Here is a 7,566-nt window from a genome sequence, read left to right on the forward strand (position 1 = left end):
TGGTTATCTGGATCCTATAAACCTGCTAGCTTGATATCAAATAACTTACCTCTGCAAACCTATTAACCCAAAATCCAATAATTTAAATCTTTCAACCCGTTAACCTAAATCTATTTGCCCGATCCGACAATGCTTATTCACCGATCTTTCAGTTTCAACATTGGAAACTATCCCTATTCTCTTTTTTTCCTCTTCTTCCTCTCGATTTCAATACTGAAAGGCTGCTGAATCTCAGTAATAATTGTGCCGTAATCCTTTTTTTTCTTCTTTTAATTTCAATAATAAAAAATTGTTGAATCTTAGCAATAACCATGTGGTATTCTTTTCTTTTTTTTTTTTTTTTTTTTTTTTGTGCACATTGTGCAGGGTGGCCAAAACACCGTTGGAACCTATTGTCCCTCCCTCCCTCAAATGATATTCTTAAATTAAGGAGTGGAAGGCTATTTACAATGAGATAGCATCCCTCTTGCATCCATGATGAGAAACCAAATATGGTTTCTAATATGATGGCCTAAAAAATCCAAAACTCGATGGTTTTCAACTAAAGTAATGAGGTGGTGGGAAAAAATCAAATATTAAAAAAGGGAGGAAAATGGAAAGCTCACCTTTCCCTACATAGTTCCCACCTTTTCCTCTCAGTTCTCAGCTCTCTAACTAAAGTAATGAGGTGATGGGAAAAAGATCAAATATTAAAAAAGGGAGGAAAATGGAAAGCTCACCTTTCCCTACATAGTTCTCACCTTTTCCTTTCAGTTCTCAGCTCTCTAACTTCAATTCTTCTAACCACTTCCTATGTAAATTGATCAAATAGCCAAAAAACAGCAATCAGGAGAAAGAAAAAAATTAATTTAAAAAAAAATCATGCTATCCTTACCTTTTCCCCTTGAGTTCTCCCAATGCTGCTTTTTTTTCATTGTTTTGAAGCATCCTCTGTAATATTCAATATATATATATATATATATATCACCATACAACAGAAAGAGGGAGAAATGACACAGATTTGACAATCCATTTCATCCTTCTCTCTTTTTTGTTTTCCCTTTCAAAACCCTACTTCATTAAAAGGCTTCAAAATTTCTTTTCTTCATCATTCTTCCTCCTAATTAAGAGATAAGGCACTGTGTCCTTTCCAACTCCATGCGGATTTTTTTCTTCTTTTTCTATCTGAGTTCTCTTCCTATCCTCACAAGCAAATACAAGAGATGCAATTGAATCGTGACGTAGCAATGTCAGGAGAAAAGATGCAGATACGGCAGTATGAGAGTTTTTTTTCTAATTAATATAAAAAATATTTATATAAATAATTTAATTTTTAACTTATTTATCAGATTGATGCAAAAATGATAAAACATCATTTTGAATGGCGTTTTATCATTGCCACGTCACCCCCTATTTTTCACATAGACGACGTCAAAAAAATTTTTAAAAATATCAAATAATATGACGTTTTTAAAAATACCATACTATTTAGCGTTTTTTAATTTTTTTCCCAAAAGAAAATGAAAAAAAATAGAAAAAAAATAAAAAATAAAAAAATTAAATTTATAAAAAATAAAAATTTTAATTTTGATAAAAATAAAAATTATCATTTCAAATTAGTATCTCCATTTTAAATTATCTTTTAAAAAAAATATCTGAAAAAATTGTTGTAAATAAAAAATTAAAAATACGATAAAAAAAGAATAAAAAAGAAATAGAAATTACAATTCTAAATTTTAAAAAAATAAAAATTTTAATTCAAATAAAAATCATCATTTCAAATTACAACCTCCTTTTCAAATTAATTTTTTTTAAAAAAATATCATAAAAGAAGAAAAAATGAAAAAAATAAAAATTATAATTTTGAATGAATTTTAAAAAATAAAAATTTTAATTTTAATTAAAATAAAAAAGATAATTTTAAATTATTTTTTCCATTTAAAATTAATTTTTTTAAAAAATATTTAAAAAAAATCTTAAAAAATTAAAAAATAAAGAATACCATAAAAAAATGAGAAAAAAATAAAAATTATAATTTTGAATTTTAAAAAATTAAAATTTTAATTTTAATGCAAATAAAAACCATCATTTCAAATTAATTTTTCCATTTCAAATTAATTTTTTTAAAAAAAAGATATTCAAAAAATAAAAAAATAAAAGTGCCATAAAAAAGTCAAAAATTTAAAAAAATAGAAAAAAATAAAAAATTATAATTTTACATTTAAAAGAAATAAAATTTTTAATTTTAATTAAAATAAAAGACATCATTTCAAATTATTTTCCCCATTTCAAATTAATTTATTTAAAAAATATTTCAAATAAATGAAAAAATACCTTAAAAAATTTTATAAAAACATAAAAAAATGGTAAAAATGGAAAAAAATAAAATTATAATTTTAAATTATAAAAAAATTAAAATTTTAATTTTAATTCAAAAAAATAAAAGAAAAAATGCCATAAAAAAGTGAAAAAAATAAAAATTATAAATTAAAATTTAAAAAAAATAAAAATTTTAACTTTAATTAAAATAAAAAATATCATTTCAAATTACTTTCTCCATTTCAAATTATTTTTTTAAAAAAATCTAAAAAAAAGAATAAAAATTGGTGTAAAAAATAAAAAATATCATAAAAAAGAAAAAAGGGAAAAGAATTGAATTGAAAAAAATAAAAATTATAATTCTAATTTAAAAATAAAATTTATAATTTTAATTTTAAAAAATTAAAAATTATAATTATAATTCAAATAAAAAATGATAAAAAATAAAATTTGTAATTATTAATTAAAAAAATAAATTTAATTCAAATAAAAAATTATCATGTCAAATTACTATACCCATTATAAATTAATTTAATTTATTAAAAAATCATATAAAAATAAGAAAAAAATTAAAAAAAATTAAAAAATCATAAAAAAAGGAAAAAAAGAAAAAAATGGAAGAAAATGCCAAAGAGGAATGGCGTTTTCCTTTGGTGTTTTTGAAGCATAAATTCTAAAAAAAGAAAACCCCTCTCTCCCTCTTCTCCCTCTTCTCCGGTGTTTCTCCAGCGTTTTCTCCTCTCCGACAGCACGGCGGCGAGCTCCCGACGGTGGTGAGCTCCCTCTTCTCTTTTTCCTCTTCTTCTCTCTCTCCCTCTTCTCTCCCTCTTCCTCTCTCTCTCTCCCTCTTTTTCCTTGGCCGTCGGTGACAGAGGGCCGACGACGGGCCAGCACGCCCCAGCGGCGGGCCTCGGCCCTCCCCTTTCCTTGGCGGGCCTCCTCCTCTCCCTCTTCCTCTCTCTCTCCTTCTTTTTCCTTGGCCGCCGGTGACAGACGGCCGGCGGCGAGCCCGCACGCCCCAACGGCGGGCCCTGGCCCTCCCCTTCCCTTGGCCGGCCCCCTCTTCTCTCCCTCTTCCTCTCTCTCTCTCCCTCTTCCTCTCTCTCTCCCTCTTTTTCCTTGGCCGCCGGCAACAAACGGCCGACGATGGGCCCGTGCTCCCCGACGGCAGCCCCCGGCCCTCCCCTTCCCTTGGTCGGCCCCCTCTTCTCTCCCTCTTCCTCTCTCTCTCCCTCTTTTTCCTTGGCCACCGGCGACAGAGGGCCGGCGACGGGCCCACACTGCCCGACGGTGGCCCTGGGGTGGCTCCCCATGGCGGGCCCCGACGACGGCCCCCCAACGATGGGGAGGGCCCCGATGACCCTCCAGTGGTGGGCCCATGCGGCCCTACGGCGCCCTTCTCTTTTGATCCGCGGCGGCGGCCCTCCGATGGCGAGCTCGGTGACGGGCCGCGACGAGCCCCGACGACGGGCCACAGCAGCGGGCCCCGATGGCGGGCCCCAGCGGCGGGCACCGACGGCCCTCCGGTGGCGGGCTCGTGCGGCCCTGCGACGCCCTTCTCTTTCGATCCGCAGCGACGGCTCTCCGATAGCGGGCCCGTGCAGCCCTGCGGCACTCTTCTATTTCAATCTTTTTAATTTTTATTTTTATCTCATTATTTTTTATTTTTTATTTTTATCTCATTAGATTCAGATTTATTTTAAAATTCGATTCGATCCTAATTTAAAAATTTTTAAATATATTGCATTTCATAAAAATGTAGACCTGTCAGTTGACCAATGTAGGACATTCTACGATATCCATATAAAATATATATTTGATTATATATTTTTGTACGGATACCATAAAATATATACATTGGTCAATTGATTATCTAGTTTGGACAGTTTGGGAATTACATTTAATTCTATAGGTAATAACATTATTCGAATGATATGCGGAGGGTTCGAGAGAAATTTCGAACAGTATTTTTTTTTAGTTCTCCTCACACATTTTCAATCGTGTGGGAAGAACTAAGAAAAAATATTGTCGAAATTTCTTTCGGTCTGTTTTACGTATCATTTGATTAATGTAATTAACCTGTAGAATTAATGTAATTCTCGAATGAGATAGGATCTATCTGTACCTATTTGTTGATGATATGATGCATTTATCATATAAATCTTTTGAAACGATAAAATAATTAATAATACTAAATATTTTAATTTTAATTTTGTCATAGGTTTCTCCGAGAAAATAGTCAGTACTCGAGTTCGTGTACTATTGTATTATGATAGCATGATATAGAATGATGAAACCGGTGTGCAGTACAGTCACCTTGCAAATCGAATGATTAGAGTATCTTCATCATTATCACGTCAAAAATTATTGGACCATTTATACAGCAGTATTTCTGTAGACAAAGAAAAATATGAAATAAAATTGAAATTAAAATCTCCTAATCTGTCGGGGCAGTTAATGCAAAGCAATTATATCTTAGTTTCAATTGATGACGATGAAAATATTGAAGAAATGCTGACCTTTCCTTTGAGATATTCAGAATGTCGATTTTTAGAATTATATATTGAAAAGGAAGATATACCAAGCTTTGGATACTATAGTCGGCTTTTAACTCAAGCGGACAATAATGTTGGGCCTTCCTCACCTTTCGTAACTCCTATGGTGCAAACCGATAGTGTTGAGGTCGTAATGCAGAACAATATTCTACTACTGTCGGTCCTAGTTGTCCAATTATTCAGAATCCTATGGTGACTTCTCCTTTGCTAGAAGTAGTGGTAAGTACGGGAGACGACACTCATATAGAGAATGATGACTGGGTAGTCGGTGGAATAAATTCTGATAATCTAGGCTTTGAGTCAGATGAAAGCGGAGATGAAGACTATTGGATGGATGAGGATAGTAGCAATAATAGCGACCATCACTTTACAGGATGTCAACCTCCTTACTAGACTACCAGTTGATGACGATCCAGTTACCGGAGTTGATCCCACGCTTACCATTCCAGAGTGGCAGGCTTTGTACTTGCGATTGCTAGGGTTTGAGCCTGGCGCATACTTTTTCGATCATTTACGACTTAGGATTGAGTGTTTGGATGATCGTTATCGATATTTTCATATTGCGGATGATGCACCAAAGGAGATGGTACAGCAGTATGTTAGAGGTTAGGTGCTGCGATTGTTAGGTGGTATCCTGTTATCCGATACTTCATCGAATAAGATGAAGTTGATGTTTTTGCCCATTATTGAAGAATTTAGACTTCGCTCGTAGACTTAGTTGGGGCAGTGCAGTACTAGCTTGTCTGTACAGAGCTATGTGTCGGGGTTCTTATGCTGATCAGAGCGAGATTGGTGGTTATCTTGTATTATTACAGTTATGTGAATTAAAAATTTTTATTTTTAATATTCAATTATATTTCAAACATTGGGTATATCATGTATGATTTTTTTGAAATTTATAGATTTGGGTATGGGAGCGTATGCCGACTATCAGTCTATTACGACGACAGTTGCTCGAGATGCCATCAGAGCAGCATGATCCTGATGTTCCATTCAGACTAGACAGACCATTGAGATATAGGTATAAAAATATTATTTTTTTTTATTTGAAACTTACTATTTTAAATTCGATAAAATTTATTTAACATAAGTAGATTGTGAAACAGATAGAACGTTGCATTCAACGTTCATCACGTATCGACGAGAGTGGCATGGGTTTATAGGTGCCAGTTGGATACATTAGTTGATACATATAGACGGATAAATTTTAAATTTTTTATAAATATTATTTCACAGTATTCATAATCTATTAAAATTTTAGCTTACTAATTTTTTTTTATTTTAACTCTATCAGTTTTTGTGGGAGCCATATACAGATGAGATATTGACTATATTGCCGCAGATGTATATAGTTGGACATGACATATGGACTGCTAAGGTGCCACTTATTTATTTTGATGTGGTAGAGTGGCATCTTTCCGATCGTGTCCTGCAGCAGTTTGGTCAAATTCAGGGTATCCCAAAGCAGTTTGATACCAGTCAGGGACTTCATCGTATTGATCGACGAGGGAAAGCTCGTATTAACTGACGTATCAGATATGCAGAGTACATCGATATTTGGGATGCACGTTGAGATCACATTGTTCATGGTGATCTCATTTTGAGAGGCCGTTCATATACCGATGACTACATGGCTTGATTTTTTAGCATTACAGTGCGAGTCATTGGACAGCCTCGGTATACAGTTTCTGGATACGAGGGCTAGAATTCTACTGTGTTTCTTTTGGTAAGACTACGAAAATTAGTTTATATTATTTGTGTTGTATTTTTATTTTATATTTTATAGTATATTGACTGTTTTATTTTTATTTTGTATACTGATTCTATGTCGGGCCTTGTGTTGGACGTTCGTCGTACTTTATCTACGACTGATGAGGACGAACGGATTCGAATACTGCGTGAGATAGAGAGAACAAGTTTCAGAATATTGGTAGTGATTGGTGTTGATCCATATAGCTGTGCGCCTTGGTATGGAGCAGCCGATGCGTCAGATATAAGATATACACCGTCACCATATATTCCACATATGCCATCACTGCATATTCCGTAGATGTCATCACTAGATGTTGCACAGATACCACCACCTTTTGATCCACAGATGGCAGCGCCTTCTTCTTCCTACATCCCTCAGATGATATCATCAGGTACCAGTTGGCCACATGAGTATGATACTTTCTTTTCAAGCCCATCCGTGTATCCAGATGAGAGGGTTGAGCGGGTCGCTCAGTCCGTAGATAATCCAACAGCATCCGTTATTCTTGAGCAGCATGACCAGCAAACCTCCTCCACTGATATAGGGGAGGAGCCATCACAGCAAGAGCAGGAGCAACCGTTGAGGATCTTACTGAGAAGGTCCAAGCGACCACAGGCACCGCGACGTCCTTGTGGGACTTAGTCTTTTTTAGATTTATACTTAGTATTTTTGAAACTTTTATTATACTATTTTGTGTACGCTTGATATTTTTATTCTATTTAATATTATTAACTGTTGATTTTATTTTATATTATTTAATTTCAAGTGATCGGATATTATGCTTTGTGGATATGGTTACACATACTCTAATATGTCTCAGAACATTAGGAGAGAAAAAGTTATGCTAAAAGGGCTATAGAAATTATAACATAAATAATAATAATATATCAGATAATTTAATTATGAGATGAATCGGATAGCATTGGTACATCTCGATCTAGTATGGGCACGAACTGCTAC

Source organism: Elaeis guineensis, chromosome 10 (assembly GCF_000442705.2).
Source record: "Elaeis guineensis isolate ETL-2024a chromosome 10, EG11, whole genome shotgun sequence".
Classification (NCBI taxonomy): Eukaryota; Viridiplantae; Streptophyta; class Magnoliopsida; order Arecales; family Arecaceae; genus Elaeis; species Elaeis guineensis.